This window comes from Nannospalax galili, unplaced genomic scaffold (genome assembly GCF_000622305.1).
Source record: "Nannospalax galili isolate Female #2095 unplaced genomic scaffold, S.galili_v1.0 scaffold765, whole genome shotgun sequence".
Lineage (NCBI taxonomy): Eukaryota > Metazoa > Chordata > Mammalia > Rodentia > Spalacidae > Nannospalax > Nannospalax galili.
The window spans coordinates 861,353-878,995 of NW_008352647.1; positions in this window are offsets into that span (position 1 = coordinate 861,353).

Genomic DNA, 17,643 nt, shown 5'->3' on the forward strand with positions numbered 1-17,643 from the left:
TAGTTACATAGAACTCTTGGCATAGACAAATAAGAATTAGAAGGTGAACAGTAGTAATAATAATCAGACTGAGCAATGACTGGGCATCTTCTCTGTGTCAGACATCTTTGCTATCTCGGGACAGTCAGTTGCCAATAGGCTGATGTCAATGAGAAAGGTCTCCATAGGAGAGCCCAGCATTGGGGTTTTGATCCTATTCCAATCAATCTTCACTCCTTCCTTAGATGATGACACAGAGGGCACATGAATGACAGGGAGCTAAGAGAGAGGGGGAGCAACACTTTTTGTGGCAATCAGAAACAAAGAATTTGATAAACAGGCATGTGGTTTGAATCTATTTTAATAGAAAGTATGGGCACAAATTTTCAGCTGGAAGGCTTCACCTATTTCAATAAAGAGCATAGGACAAGTAGATAAATAGCTATCTGGTTAAAGAGTGTTGTGATTTCAGATGCCAGTGTGAGTCAAAGTAGACAATTCTCCATGGCAAAAGCTAGTCATGAGATTTCAGACCATGTTAGCAGACAGAGTATTGCATGTGGAGGTAATAGTGCTCAGCTTGACACTAGCTTCTCCATGCCTACTGGATACTGCATTTGGGTTTTAGCGATGTTACAAATAGTGGAGTCATCAATTGCTCGCATCACTTTTCTCCATCCCCTCCCCATCCCATATCTGCCTCTCCATTTCCTGTGACTTCCTTTATTAACTTCTACTTCTGATCTTTAAACAGGGTACGTGTGTTCTCATGTCATAGTTTTCCCACTTACCATCTCCTCTACCTAGACACACATTTCCCAGAATACCACTGGCTTGATCCTTCAGATCTTTCATTTTGTTCAGGTCTTTGCTCAATTCTACCTTCTCAGATGAAGCTATTTTTGGATCTGGGGCTGTAACTCAGTGGTAGAGCATTTTCCAGCCTGAGGCCCCCAGCTTCAATCCCAAGTACTGCCAAAACAGAAGCAGAAAGAAAAAACAAACCAAAAAAACAGAAAAGCAAACCATTCCCAACCATCTTAGCTTAAAGATGGCTGAATCAGTCTGTCAGTTTATGCTGTTTCTTTGTGTTCATTTTCCATCCAAACACACAGCACTCTCTGATAATATTCCATGTGTTTATGTGTTTTTGTCTGTCTCTCTCACTAGAACTTATACTGTGGAATTTTTGAAACTTCACTAATTATTTTATCTTTTTCTTTTTTATTGAGTTTTTGTGATTTTCATACCATGTCATTTGATAGTATTTAGACCCCCTCCCCTATCTGCACCTCCTCACTCCCACCACCCAATTATTTTAATGTACTTATATAAATAAATAAATAAATAAAACATAGCCTATAGAGTCTGATTTGTGTCCCCAAACATCCTTCAGTGTGTGTCCATCCACTGGGACCACCAAGAGTCCCATCCCTGTAAGACACTATCTTTCCCCTTCCCAGCATCCATCAAGTACCAAAAGTTCCCTAGATTGGGTTGGGATTTCCTACCCGCTTGCCCATGTCTATACTGGGATTTTGCCTGGTGCATGCTGTTGCCATTGCTGTGAGTTCGTGTGAGTAAATGACCAGCAGCCTGGAAGACTCTGCTTCCTTGAGGAAGCCCCCTCTGGAGCTTACAATCTTTCTGCCTCCTCTTCCATCATGATTCCTGAGCCTTGGAAGGCAGAGGTTTGAAATAGGTGCCCTATTCAGGGATAAGTATTCTGCAGCCTCTTGTTATTGGCACATTGACCAGTTGTGGGTTTCTGTGTTAATGACCATCTGCTGCATAAGGAAACTTCTCTGGTGAAGTGAGAGATGCATTCATCTTATATGTAGAGTCTGCACTGAAGATGTGTCATGTAGGGTTAAGTATCTCAGAGATACTTATTCTCTGTGTTTGTCCAGTTCTGTATCTCTGTAATAGTCTCTGTATGTTGAAAAAAGAAGCTTCTCTGATGAGGGGTGAAAGGTGCATTCACCTGTAGGATACATATATAGAATAAAGTAAGAAATTACATTGGACTAAGAATGTGGCAAAAGTACGTTTTTCTCTAGGATCTATGACCTCTCCAGCCATATATTTTTGGCTATGTTTATAGTACCATACATGGCTTCCCTCCCACTGAGCAGGATTTAATTCCAATTAGGCAGCTGTTGATAATCCCCAAGACAAAAGTGCCACTACTGAACCAATAATGATGATTTGCTGGGCCAGTCATTCTTGGTTTTTAGGCTTTACAGCTGGGTAGGACCACTGATTGGCTTTCTCCCTTGTCAGCTTACACAGTGTCCTCTGATACCGTGAGAGCTGGTCTTCAGGGAGGAGCTTCCAGGTCAGTTTCAGCTCAACTGATTCAAGTCCTATGTCCAAAGTATGGCCTGTCTTCAGCTATAGGGTTTTACCTTCAAGTTCTGGGAGACAATCAATGGCTGTGGCAATAGCCTGTATTATTTTGGGAGTCTCTTGGACTACCCTGACCAACAAGTCAAAGGGAGGTTTCTCCTGTCTGGCACTGTGTTTTTTGTTATACAGCCTTCAACTATACACATGCACTTGCATATTTAATCATATGTGTATTTTTATTGACTGATGAAAGAATATGATAGACTAATGCAAGAGCATCTTCTGGAGCTCACATTTCACAGAATACATTTTGGAAAATGTTGCTTGAGGTTTTATTGCTGTCTATTTTGAACCTACGAAAAGTACAGAATTTTCTTAATCACTACAGTTTCTGATCCTCTCCCTTAGATATTTCCAAAATTTTCCCTTTGTGAATTATCTCCCATTTGGACCCTACAAGTAAGCCTTGCCCTTATCTTTGGGGAAGTTCCGTGATGACACTCTTATCTCCTCTCCTTCCTGCAGATCTTCTGAGCCTGTTTTCCTCAGATCCACTTTTCTCCATTTTCAGGGTTCTGTAAGAAGCACTCATTTTAGTTTTTTCCTTTTAGAGAAGTTGTAGATTATTATATGCCCACATTTTCAGAAGTCTCCCAGTTTTATGATGGCAACAAATTGCTTAAATACACATTTTTAGAACATGGCACTTTGTACAAATTGTGGCATGTGTGTTTACATGTGTGTGCATGCACACATATGTGTCCATTATGTGTTATTTAGCACAAAGTCTGGACTATAGATAGGATTCAGGATTTATTTTTAGCTTTCAGAGTGGTATGGGAAGGCCTATTGGTAAAAAAGGTGATCCAAGTGTATAGAATATTTATAGAAACAGGCATTCACAAAAAGACTTTCATTCCAGAGAAATCCATCCATCCATCCATCCATCCATCCATCCATCCATCATCCCTTCATCCATCCATTCATCCATCCATCCGTCCGTCCATCATCCCTTCATCCATCATCCCTTCATCCATCTATCCATCCATCATCCCTTCATCCCTCCATCCATCCATCCATCCATCCATCCGTCCATCATCCCTTCATCCATCCATTCATCCATCCATCACCCCTTCATTCATCATCCCTTCATCCATCCATCCATCCATCCATCCGTCATCCCTTCATCCATCCATCCGTCCATCCATCCATCCATCCGTCATCCCTTCATCCATCCATCCATCCATCATCCCTTCATCCATCCATCCATCCATCCATCATCCCTTCATCCATCCATCTATCCTGAATCTTTATGTGATTTTCTGTCCTGGCCTCAGCACATCCCTACTTGTAGCCTGTCCTCACATGTTTTCTTCACATCAATTTGGCAGAAAGGGGTGGTCCTTGAAGAATCATGTGTTTGTTTTCCTCATTGTTCCTTTGGACATTGCTCTAAGAAGGTATAATTTAGAATTTGAGAAAAAGATACCAAGTTCAGAAATTACTAAGTAACTTCTCTTTTAATCATTTGGCCTCATCAATGTTTTCAATTTGGTGATGCACACAGAAAGACACAACTGGCTAAGTTTTAGAGAATAAGAGACTGTAGAATGTGTATCCTTGGATAGGACTCCTATATTGAATCTCACCCACCCATGGCTTAGGGACCATTGTGGAGGAGGGGGTGGAAAAATTGTAAGAGCCAGGGTTGGTGCATGAACATAGGGAGACAGAGGCTTTCAGACCCCTGGGAACTTGCTCATATGAACTTGCAATAATGGTGACAGCACGCACGAGACCCATGCTGATTCAATCAGACAAAAACCCAGCATAGAATGAGGGAAATGGGCAGCCGGCCCCAACCCTAGTCTAGGAACTATTGGTAAATGACTACTGGGGGATGAGGGAGAGTATCTCTTCTTTAAGGGAGAGACTCTAGATAGGCTGACTAGATTTCAGTGTATGAACTTGCACCAAAGGACATCTGGGTACAAATGCTTGACCAGAAAGGACTTCTCATATATGACAGAATGCATGAAATTAGGTGGGGAGGACTATGGGAAGGGTACAGATGGAGGAGGGGGATCTAGTAAGATCTATTATATGAAATACATAAAAACTCAATAAAATCTCTTTTTAAAACCCTTATACAATTAAGTCAGAAGGTAGGTTGGTTCCTCACAGCAGGGGCATGCTAGAAGCCAAGCCTTGGGGACTGGAAGGATTCCTGTATACTCTGTAACTTCCTTCTTCCCTTTCTCCCTTACTTCCCTCATTGTTTCAGTCTGTGTTTAATGGATAACAGTGTGGTGACGGGCACTGGATTGTTTACCCTCAGCTCCTACATGTACACATCGTTCACAGCTCACATAATGAGGTTCATATACTGTTGACTTCTTCCATGTGGAACTTAAGTCCCTGCTGTCACAACCGTTCTAGATATGCAACCCCACTTGGAACTTCATCCTGTGACTGAGAGGAACCATCATGGATTTTAAATAGAGGACTGATCCCAAACAGTAAACAAGAAGGAATGGGACTGTAAAAGTTGGCACACATGATCCCATTTCTCATTCTGGTTCTTTCTTCCTTTTAAAAATAATATTTTGTTAAATTTTTAAAGAATTTCACATAATATATTTTTATCATATTCACATCCCATCTCCTTCCAGACCCACCCCTACCTCCCTACCCACTGAAGTTCATGTTCTCTCTCTCTCTCTTTTTTTTTTAAACCCATGTAGTCCAATTTGTGTTGCCCAAATACTCCTGGGTAGGGGTTCATCCTTTGGAGCAAGGTCAACCTACCAGGAATCACACCCTTAAAGAAAACCCTTCAGGCAGCTGTCAATTGCCACTGGCTTCTCAGCTAGGGGTGGGACATCATCCCACTTGCCCTCTCATTGCTGGAGTTTTGTCTGGCTTGAACTTGTACAAGTCTTGTGTGTGCTGTCACAAACATTGTGAATTCCTATGTGTAATGTCCCCCGTGTGTGCAGAAAAACCCCTTAGCAGGGACGCAGCCTCGGAGGCATTGCTTAGTCTTACCCATTCTCAGTCTCTTTATCTTAAATTTTTTTTTCTATATACTTACTTTTATTTTGTGTGTATGGGCTTCTTGCCTGCATCATATGTAAGTGCATCCATCACATGTGTGCAATGCCTGTAGAGGCCAGAAGAGGGTGTCAGATCCCCCTGGAACTTGAGTTACAGCTGGTTGTTAGCTGCCATGTATGTGCTGGGAACCAAACCTCAGTCTTCTGTAGGAGCAGCCAGTGCTCTTAACCACTGAGCTATCTCTCCAGCCCCAGTCTCCTTGTTTTTAACATGGGAGGTGATGACTGTATTTCTTATGAGTATTACTCTAATTCATTGAGAAGATGGGTGAGAAGGTGATTGTAGTGCTTGACATGGAGAAGTGTTCAACAGTGATTTTATACCTTCCTCTTCAGTGCTTGACTCTTTTCAGCAGGAGATGGAACTGGCCATGGTTCAGATAAGAGTGAAGTGGTTATAGTATAGACAGTTCTCCAACTGGGTGGAACCAATCAGTTTCCCAGAGTCTCTAATCCTTGATTATTTATTTAGTTTTGGTTAGGAGAAGGTTTGCTCATGGCATGGAATAATGTTGCACATTTAACATTTGTAAAATCCTCCAGGACAGTTTCCCAGCTAGACATAAACAAAGGACCAGGAGCATCTGAGGCACAGCGAGAAGCTGGATGCTCTGAACCCAACAATTCCACTGCCACAAATTCTAGCTGAAGCTCTGTTCTTGGCCTGGCCCAACCTGCCCACCTATAATTAAGGTCATGTCTACAGCTTTATAGATTATAAGGAAGGAGAAAGGAGATGTCATCAAGTCATAATTTCCAGAATCAAAGCTCTTTTTCCCCACCGTCTCCCCCCCTCCATTTTGGATTTGGCAGTAGGTTTCCTTAAAAGTAGGCCACAGTGTCCTTTCCTACAGTTCATTACAAGTAGGTGGGGAGGGCCTGCTTGCACTGCCGAGGACTGGATGCTGGTGCTCTGTGGAGGAAGGAGGGAGTGTTTTCTATGTGTGTACTTCCGGCTGAGAGGCAAGCGATTGTCATGGAGGAATTTTTGTTCTTTCCTAAAAAAGAGGTTGTAGTAAATAAGGAACCATTTGTAAATGTTTGTATGTCCAACCCAATATTTTTTTTAATTGTACAGTGCTCGTGTGCTGGTGTCTTTTTGGCGTAGGAAATTGTTACTGATGTCAAAGTTATTTTATTTGGGGGGGGTCTTGGGATCTGAAGATTGCATTGGAAGAGTCAGTCTCAGCCCTTTTGCTACAGTGTTGAGAGAGAGAGAGAGAGAGAGAGAGAGAGAGAGAGAGAGAGAGGATCTAGGTTGTAACTCCATTGTTAACATTATTTTCTTTGAAATAACCAGTGGTCTGACCTGGCAGTTGTAAACACCAGATTGCTTCCTTGAGGAGGACACCTCAGTTGTGAGAGAGATTAACTACAGAAGGTCAAGGAGGTCAAGGAAGGGAAACTGTCAGCTAAGAGCTGTAGTGCTGAGGATACGCCTCACATTTGTTGTCTGACTTCTGCACATGCTGTGTATTCCAGATATTGTTTGCATAAAGACCCAGTCTAAAAATCGTGGAGCAGTTTTGAGAGGCCGTACATATCACCTGGATTATGAAGGATTCATTGACTAAACCACAAGCCTGGCCCAGGAAATGAATATTGGCCTTTACTGTCAGGTCAATTCTGATTCATTTAGGGGCGTCTCCTTTGGCGATTGGAAAAGGCAGAAATGGCTCATGTATCTCATGGTTGGTGTTCAGTCCGAGAGAGGCATGCTTCTTGACTCTTTTGCCGTCCCCATTTCCTCCAGAGGATGGTCATCTTGACCTAGAAAAGAAACTCACTTCATGTTATTCTCCTAAACCCTTCTCCATGTATGATCTTATTCAAGCTTTAAATGACCCTGGTAGCTATCATCTCATATTTAGAGACTAGTCACCCTAGAATGACCTTTCAAGGTGATACAGCATCAGAGCTAGGAATGGGGCCTGGGGCACCATGAGATTATGCTTCGGCCTGCTGGTGTCTAGGGTCCTGCTACCTGTCCTAACCCTGACCCCAAGGTTCTTCCTCTTTTGCTGTCCACAGCTGCCAGCAAGGCTTTGGGTACTGAGCATCTTAGCCAGTTTGGAGAGCTTGAGCTGGCTAACGAGAACCACGCAAGTGGGGGCTGTTGTCCTAAGTTCTTGCTAAATAGTCCTCTGAAGGGTACACTTTTGATCAAATTAGCCCCCTAGTTGGGGCTCTGCAAATGGATATTTTGAAGCAGCATCTGACAAATCTCTGGTCAGGACAGCTGGATCATGATGTTAACCAGAGCCACCAGAGCTTGGATTCCCAAAACCTAACCCATAGGGAAAAGCTGAGGAGGTGTCTGGGAGAAAGCCCATGTCTGAGCTGATCTCTTCCAGGCCCTGCTGTGGAGTGGAGAGGCTGCCCTCATGTCAGTTTGCTCAATGTCAGGGTGTATTTTGGGTCAGGGACTCCTCCTGCTGAGGAAGGCAGATTGGCTGAGCATGCTCTGTAGAGGCTTCATGGCAAGACTGGTTTTGTCTCCTCAGGTTCTGTACCAGTCCACAGCCTGCTCCTCTTGCCTGGCAGCTTGTTTACCATGTCCCAGGCACTACCTTATTACAGAATTCTTCTCCAAGAGTGTAGGGAACATGTGTCTTCTTTCTTTCCAGCATCTGACTTGTTAGGGGCCCCATCCCATCATCCAAGTCTTGCACCATGGTGCACATGCATGCACGTTCCTGCCTCTGCTCACTCAGTTGCAAGGACGGTGAAGTTCCTTGCCAGAGAGTACAGTAAATGGGAAGAGGCTGCAAGGCAGAGAGAAAGGAAGGATGTTTTTACTGAGGTGTGCATGTTGGAGCTTTGATGCTTTCATTGACTTGTTTGTGCATCTGATTCTTTTGTTTTGATTTTTTAAAAAGTATTTTATTTATTATTTTTATTTTTATTTTAGGTATATGAGTGTATCGCCTGCATGTATGTGAGTGCACCCATGTCGTGCAATGTCGTGGAGGGCTTCGGATTCCCCTGGAACTGGAGTTAAGGACGGTTCATAGCTGCCATGTGGGTGCTGGGAATTGAACCCAGGTCCTCTGCAAGAACAGTTAGTGCTCTTAACCGCTGAGCCACCTCACTACTTTCATTAATACTCTAGCTCCAAGAAGGTAGACCAGTTCAAAAAAGCCTTAAGGAACTACTATCCCAAGTCTATTTAAGTTATTTCAACTGTTTTTTGTATGTGTATACATGATATGTGCATGCGTGCATGCGCACGTGTGTGTATGACTGCATACATGCCATGACATGTGTGTGGAGGTCAGAGAACAACCTCAGGTGTCAATCCTCATCTTGTTTGGGACAGGGTCTCTTGTTCATGGCTACATATGCCCTGCTAGTTGGCCAATGGGCTTCTGGGAATTCTCCTGTGTCTACCTCCCATCTCCAAGTAGGGGCTCTCTGGACTTATAGACATGTGTCCCCCACCCCTTGTCTGGTTTTTATATAGTTTTGGGGGACCTGAACTCAGATTTGTGCAGCAGGTACTTTGCCCATTGAAAGGTCTCCCTAGCCCCTGATCTTCAATCTTAGATGCACACTGGAATCACACAGGAGTCTTTGACACTATTGATCCCTAGAGATTCTGATTTAGCCTTGGAGGCTGTAGGCCAAGCACCATGACACTAGAAGCTACACAGATAGCTATAAGGTTATACTGTTTGGGAGCTGCAGATCCAGATGGCACCTGGTATTTGGATGTAGGCAGAAAACGTGAGTACCACAGTCAGCTCTTGCCATCTGCATCCATCACAACAATACAAGTGACTCATGTTTGCATACAGTATCACTGCATTTGATGTTTTACTACAGTCATCCTGAAACAAGATACACCTGAATCACCTGGAGAGCTGTTAGCACACAGATGTCTAATCTCACCCCTAGCATTGCTAACCAGCGTGTATGTAAGTATCCCCAAGTTAGGGGGTGTCCGTCCAATCTTTTGATAGTGTGACATGATGCTGTCACCTACGAAGTTCACAAACAGTAACTGCATAATTGAGATGCAAACACATTATCTCATAATGTTCTAAGTAAGTCAATGACTTTGTGTTGGGCTGCATGCATAGCTATACCCTGCTGCTTGTGGTATGTGGGCTGCATGTTGGACACACTTGCAGGATATTCCTCCCTTCTGAGAACTGGGCTCTTATCTAGTTAGCTCCCCTCAAATATAAATTGATTTTACTGATGTACTGAAAAATATGCGAGAGGATGTGAGGGTGATCTGACTGTGACATCTTTCACCCATGGATTTCCAGGGTTGATTCAGCTTATCTAGTTGGTGAGGCACGTGTCCCCTTCATCCCTCACTGCTCCATGAGTATTCCTCCAAAGCTGTATGCTTAGGTGAAGACGATGACCTTCCCCACAGAGGAGGACCATTCTTCAGTCAAGGGTATATGAATAGCTGTGCTCCCCTGCTGAAACCTCCAAACAAGCTCTCAAGGATAGAGAAGAGACGGGGAGGCCCCTTCCAAAAGTTGTTATATTAAAAAAAGGTTGTAGCTTCTATTGTAGGTCCATTTTCTATTGTTCTCTGCTGGATGTTTATCTTTGTGGGAGATCACCACGTCAGGAGGTGGCCCTATGGAAAGGTCCCTGTTTCAAGGAGCTCAGGCAAGCCCTATGCCTGATCGCAGAAGCACATCTTCTCCCAGGTCAGCTTTCACAGCAGCCCACTGTCTGTCTCATGAGGCATCTTGACTGACCTCTGAAGAGACAGGAAGCCACATCATTTACTAGTGGCTGCATTTCTGACACAGACACTGAAATAAAAAATATCTGCTGTTTTTACTTACTAAGATTAGGACAATTTGCTATTCAGCAATTGCATAATCAGTGCAGCAGAGCTGGGACAGGGCCTGAAAATCTGCATCTCACAAGCTCCCAAGTGATGCTGGTAATCTTGGTCCAAGAACCATTCTTGGAGAAGCCCTATGCTGAGAAGATACTACTATATTCATATCACAGGTGGAGAAACAGCCTTAGGAGTTGCAAGTAACTATCTCAAGGTCCCATGCAAGAGCCACCGTGCTGGGATTCAGATCCAGGCACTCTGACTCCAGAGCCCATGCTCATCGCCACCTTGTTGTGAGGTCCTTTCTCACTGACGAGCACCTTCTGTGATGAGTTATGCTGATTACAGCGTATGGAGAAAGTTTCTGCTGAGGAATTTTGATCTAAAATGCTACAGGGGTTTAAAATGAAAGTGGCTTTCCTCTATAAGGCAAATGCTCTTCCAGTTAGGACTAATATTGGGGAGAAATCAGGCATTGTTTACTTTCTGGCAGTGGGCCTCAAACTTTGGTACACATCAGTTACCTGGAAGGTTTGTTACACACTTTGGTGGTACTCACTCTCAGTTTTTGATGAGGCAAGTGTTGGTGGAACCTGAGAATTCTACAATTTCCCAGTAAAGGCCGATATTTTGGGCCCAGATGTTGCACTTAGAGAATCACTGCTTTTGTTGAACGGTCACGATGCTTTCTGCATTTCAGTAGGGCTGTTTGGCTGAATTCTCTTTTGAGTTGGTCAGTGCAGAGAGAAGCTTTGGTATTTACAAGACTCTGGTGCTCCCCCAGGGCACGTTTCTACCCTGCTGCCTTTCTGCTTGGGCTGAGGCATGTGGTTGGAGGAGCCATGCAGCTGGGCTCTCTCTGCACGTCCTGTGCATTCCAGGGTGAGCTCAGATTCCATTATAATGATGGAGGGCAGAGTGTGGTAACAAGCAGCCAACACACTGCTTTGTGGGAGGTGTTGCTCTTTGGGTTAGGTCTTGAGCAACTAACAGGAATGTTGACAAGCAACTGTTTGGACATGGCTATCCCTATTCTCTGTTGCTAGGAACAATAAGATGTGCAGTCGGGCCAGGTGGAGGTAGGTAACCTGGATGCGGGTTAAGCCAAGACCAGCTTTTTCTATAAGAAGGCCAAGACAAACTGTGGAAGAACTGCTCTCAGTTTGGATGCTAAGTAACATTTCCTTTGCCAGTGAGACTTGTGTTGTTTCTTTCCTCCAACCCTGACTATTCTCTTTACTCAACCAGTGGCTCTGTGGCCAATTCTAATCTGACCAGTATGTGGGTCAGGAAGCTGGTGTGTGATGGTTGAGCTTTGGATATACTGATTCAGGTCTTGGACCGATCCAAGGCCCCTGATGAGGAAAAGTTGCTTTTCATTGTACAAGAAGTGAGTAAGTAGAAGAGCAACAGTTAGTGGATTACCATGGGGGTGCCAACAGAAACTTTGTACTTTTGTAATGTATGGACATGTCCAGAAAACCCACAGTGGGCACTCATCTCTCTTTTGAAAGAATCTTTACCAAACATATATGTGAACTGCCGTGCCACCAAACAGACTTTTTGTCATGTGTTTTTTGTTTGATTTTTTGTTTGTTTGTTTTGAGACAGGTCTCCCTGTAGCCCCAGTTGACCTAAATCTTGCTATGTAGACCACTATGTGGTTTTTGAGAAGAGATGTGGTAGGTAGAGACAAGATAGCTTATGTGTAATATGAATGACAAATATCTGTTTCCCAAGCTGAGATTTAGGGATTATTTGTTACAAAGCAGGATATACAGCTAGCTGACTGACATAGAGGCAGAGCCAAATCATTATTTAGATATATCCCCAATTTCCCAAGGAGCAGGAGCTTTGTTTCATTGATTAAGAAACATCTACAAGAACCACTCTGTGCAAATGTAACCTAAATAAAAAGCAACGAATTTAAGAGATACTATGGAACACATGTAAGATGTAGCAGTGGAAAAATTTTTCATAAATAAAACATAAAAGATTGATGAGTTGAGCAAATGAAATAAGAGCTTTTATGTAACACAGGACTTAGAAGGAAAAGGGAAAGGCTCAGGGTGGCAAAGTATTTCCCTTGCATAAAATGGCAAAGCATCTTATATATAATGAAATCAGAATATATAATGAACCATGGCAGGTCAGCAAGAAGAAGACAAAATATTCCAGTTTCATATCTGTTGCTGTGATAAAATACCCTGGCAAAAAGAAAAGTAGGAGATGAAAGGGGTTATTCAGCTTACAGTTTCAGGTTATAGTCCCTCATCATGGAGGGGATATCAAGGCAGGAAATCAAGTATTAGTCATATGACATCTATAGTCAGGAGCAGAGAGAAACAAGTGCAGGTGGGCATACCTGCTGGCTCGCTTTAGGTAGCTTTCTCCTCTCTTGTACGATTCAGGACCTCATGCCTAGGGAATAGTGCCACCCACAGTGGGCTGGGTTTCCCTACTTTCAAGACAGTCCCCCACAGACATGCCCATAGTCCAACCTGATGGAGAAAATTCCTCATTAACACTCTCTTCCCAGGTGATTCCAGATTTGTCAAGTTGACAGTTTAACCAGCACACAAATCAATAGGGAAAAGAGCAAGGGTATTATTAGATCTTTATAGGAAAGTACGAGAAAGGGTGAAACCATGTGAAATACCTTTTATAATTAGAAGAATCTGAACTAAGTAACACTCATCAGACTTCAAAAATTTTAAAAGTCTAACAAATCAAGTACCAAGTGTGGTGAGAATATACTCTGGGCTGCGCTAAGAATGACTGTGGGCCTTTTTTCAAGGGAATCAGCATCCAATGGAGAAAGCAGACATGTGTGGAGGTGACTTACACGTGGTATTTCAGTGACTGAGTGTGCTCGCAGGAAGTAGAACCCAAGGGAGTCGAAGAAGTCTTTCCAGAGGAAATGATATGAAAGCGGGAAGGAAAATTCCAGAAAGAGGGAGGCCTGGGCAAAAACACAGGGAATCGATCAGATTAGGAAAAAAATGGTTAGAAATTGAAAAATTTGCAAAAAGAGCTACATTTCACCAGATAGAGGATCCTGATGAGTCAGGAAATTTCATTTTCATGTATAGATGTTTCTGAAAGAGATCAGAATGTATACTATACAAATAAGAATCAAGTTTGACCAACCCACTCCAGAATGTGTATGTATATGTGTGTGTGTGGGGGGGGTGTGTACCTCAGAACTTCATGCACGGGGCTGAAAAATGCCACTGTTTAGACTTGATGCAACTATTGTAATCATTAAGTCACGACAACTGTGGTCTCCTGCACTGGGCCTGCACAAGACTGGCCTATTGACAATCAAACATGGAAGCGGGAGGGGCTCATGGAGCTTACCATTCACCTCAGAACTATTGGCTATTGATAGTTTCTGGGAGAGGGAGAATCACTGTCTCTAGTTGTGTAACCATTGCTCAGCCTGCCAGGTTCCAGTGGGCTTGGCTAGCTCCAAACTCATGCTCACATGGATGGCCCTGGCTGAAGTCAGTGGTTTACAAAACAAAATGAGTAGCCGTGAATGTGAGAGATTCCTGGAGAGGGGAGGACTTACTGGGGGTTAAGGAGATGGGAAAGTGCTGGGGTGAGTATGGTCAGTATGCGTTGTATGGACGGGATTGTCTAAGAACAAATTTAATTAAAAATAAATTTAAAAAGATAGTAGACAAACTTTGACATGAGTAAGTATTAGAGAAATTCTGATTTGCAGACACTAACCAAAGTAAGAGAACCCGGCAAAGCACACACACAAAAAAGGAAACAACTAAAATCAAGGAATATGTTGCTTTTTCAAAACAGAACCAAGGTTGTTTTTACAGTTTGTAAGTTTATATTTAATTTTCTAATCATACTTTTAAACATATTTGTTTTCAAAAAATTAAGGAAATGCACAATATAAAACAAATTACATGGCACTGATAATATTACTACTCAGAAATATCACTACTATAATTTACAATGTTATTTTTAATGCTTCTCTGTTTTTTCTTTTTGCAAAAACATAATTTTATAAAGTTAATGTACATATGCATATGTATACATGTAATGTTTATATGTATACAAATAGGTATATACTCACATGCATGTGTATAATCATATGTGTAATGTGAACATGTGTATATATGTCTATGTACATCTATGAATAGCTTATTTTTTTATACTGAGGTTTTTTTTTTAAAGATTTATTTTTATTTTATTTACTTGTATGCGTGTGTGTGTCTGTCTGTGTGTTTGTATGTGCATATGTGTGTGCATGTCATTAGAGGCCCAAAGAGGGCGTCAGATTCCCTGGAACTGAAGTTACAGTTGATTGTGAGCTGCCTGTCATGGATGCTGGGAATTGAACTCAGGTCCCCTGGAAGAGCAGCAGGTGCTCTTAACCACTGAGCCATCTCTCCAGTCCTATGCTGAGTATGTAGATTTGTACAGAAATAAAGACCAAGGGACTGGCATAGAAAACATAAGCATTTGAAGTTTTAACATTTCCAAGTTTTTCTTTTGTATATATTTATATATGTGTGTGTACATGTTCATATATGTATGTGGGTGCATGTGCATATGTGTGAACATAGATGTGGAGTCCAGAGGTCAACTCAGGTGTTGTTCCTTGGGTGCTGTCTGTCTTGTTGTTTGAGACAGGGTCTCTCACTGGCCTGGAACTCACCAAGATGACTAGACTGGTTGGTCGACAAACTGTAAGGATCTGCCTGTCATTCCCCCCACTCCCCCTGACCCATGCTGGGATTACAAGTAAGTGCTACTGTGGAGCTTGGTGGCGCACGCCTTTAATCCCAGCACTTGGGAGGCAGAGGCAGGTGAATCTCTGTGAGTTCAAGGCCATCCTGGTCTACATAGTGAATTCCAGGCCAGCTGGGGCTACAGGGAGACCTGGTCTCCAAAAGGCCAAACGAAACCAAAACCAAACAAACAAAACAAGTACGTGCCACCACATGCAGGCCCAGTACTTTTTATGTGGGTTCTGAGGCTAGACTCAGATCCTCCTGATTGCGGAGCAAGCACTTTATCAACTGAAACTTTTGCAAGGTTTATTATTATTTACGTTATGATAGTTTTACCTTGCTGAATTTGTAGGTTTTTTTTTACTCAAATCACTTTTTCTTAAAAATTAGTCAATTATTCCATACTCTGTACTCTTGTATTTTTCCCCTGAAAATTTTAAGACTTATTTCTCATATTTAGGACACATTTCCATGTGGCTGTTTGTTGGTATACATTCTAGAAACAAATCCCTGGTTTTCCTCTACTGCGGTCAGAGGATAGATCTCCTTTTTGGAATGTTTTGAGGTTTTTGTGAAGGCCTAATTATGTAATCATATTTTTGTAAATGTTCTCAGGCCCTGGAAAAGAAAATACTTTGTTTTTATTTGTCTTTAAAGTGCAACATCTTCACTGAAACTTGGCATCGTTAGACTTTTCTACTATGTGCAAATCTAACAGTTACAAGAAACCTCTGTGGTTTTGTGTCTCTGGCTGTCTGGGACACCGGCCTTTCGATTTGCTGTACTGCCGCTCTTTCCTCCTCTTCCACGAGTTGTAGACCTTTCCTTTCCCTTCCGGTATGTGCTTTTCTTTTTTGTTGATTTGTGGAGATTTAGTACTGTCTGGGTTTGTCTCTTTTCTTTTCTTTTTTGTATAGTTGAGGTTTTTTACTTTAATTTTTAATTTAAATTTTATATCGTTTTAAGAATTTCATACATAAATACTGTATTTACATAATTTTTACTCCTCTCTCTCCCCCTCCAACTCTTCCTGTGCTCCTACTCCTCAAATCCATAACCTCTCCTTCCCTAGTATTGTTATATGTGTGCCAAAAGTTATACTATTGATATATATCAATCTGTATCTATACGTATCTATCTATCTATCTATCTATCTATCTATCTATCTATCTATCTATCTATCTATCTATCTATCAATCTATCATCTATCATCGATCATCTACCTATCATCTATCATTATCTATCTATCTATCTATCTATCTATCATCTATCTATCTAATCTCTCTGTCATCTATCTATCTATCATCTATCTATCTATCTATCATCTATCTATCTACCTATCTATCATCTATCTCTATCTATCTATCCATCTATCATCTATCTATCTATCATCTATCATCATCTATCTATCATCTATCTATCTATCATCTATCTATCTATCATCTATCTATCTATCTATCTATCTATCAATCAATCAATCATCTATCAATCATCTATCCTATCTATCTGTCATCTATCTATCATCTATTCATCTATCTATCGATCTATCATCTATCTACCTATCTATCAATCATCTATCATCTATCTATCTATCATCTATCATCATCTATCTATCATCTAATCTATCTATCTATCTTATCTATCTATCATCTATCTATCATCTATCTACCTACCTATCTATCTATCATCTATCTATCTATCTATCATCTATCATCTATCTATCTTCTATCTATCTATGACACGCTACAGGAAAGACAGCATCTTCAACAAATGTTGCTGTGAAAACTAGATACTCATGTTTAGAAGATTAGACCCATGTCTATCACCCTGAAAAAAAATAAATGCAACCCCAAATGGATGAAAAATCTCAATGTGAAACCCGATAAAACTAACACAGGCAGTGCCCTACAGGATATGCCTCTTTGGGTCAGATAGCAATTTCTTCTTGTTCTCTTTCATCTTTTCTGCTTTTCAACCTCTGCTTTCTACAGTTACACTTTAAACACATAAGAATTTGCACGTCTGTGTGGCGTGAGGTGGGGAATTCTCTTGATTGACTTTAAGGGGCGGTCATTTGTGGAACATTAGTAAAGAATCCTTTCTTCTCCCATTGTTGTTTTTAATATTTTATTTATTATTTTTTATTTCACATGCATGAGTGAATTGCCTGCATGTATAAAAGTGCACCCATGTCGTGTGATGCCCACAGAGGTCAGAAGAGAGTGTCAGATTCCCCTGGAACTGGAGTTAAGGACATGGTTGTTAGCCACTATGTGGGTGCTGGGAATTGAATCCGGTTCCTCTGCAAAAGCAGATGGTGATCTTAACCACTGAGCCATCCTCCAGCCCATCTCCCATTGTTTTCACCCTAAGGGGTAGATCTGTCTTGGAGAAGCTTTGCACTGGGCTCTGCAGGTCAATTTATCTTTACGTGTATGTACGCCGTGCTGTTTTAGTAATTTAGGATTCGTAGTCACTGCAGATAACTGTGAGGGAAAATCAACCCTTCCATTGATTCCTTAATATTATTTTGATGAATTTTGGCACTTCACTCCTATATGAATTTTAACATCGACTTATCAATTGCTATGGAAAACCTGTTATGACTTTATTGGAAACATTTATT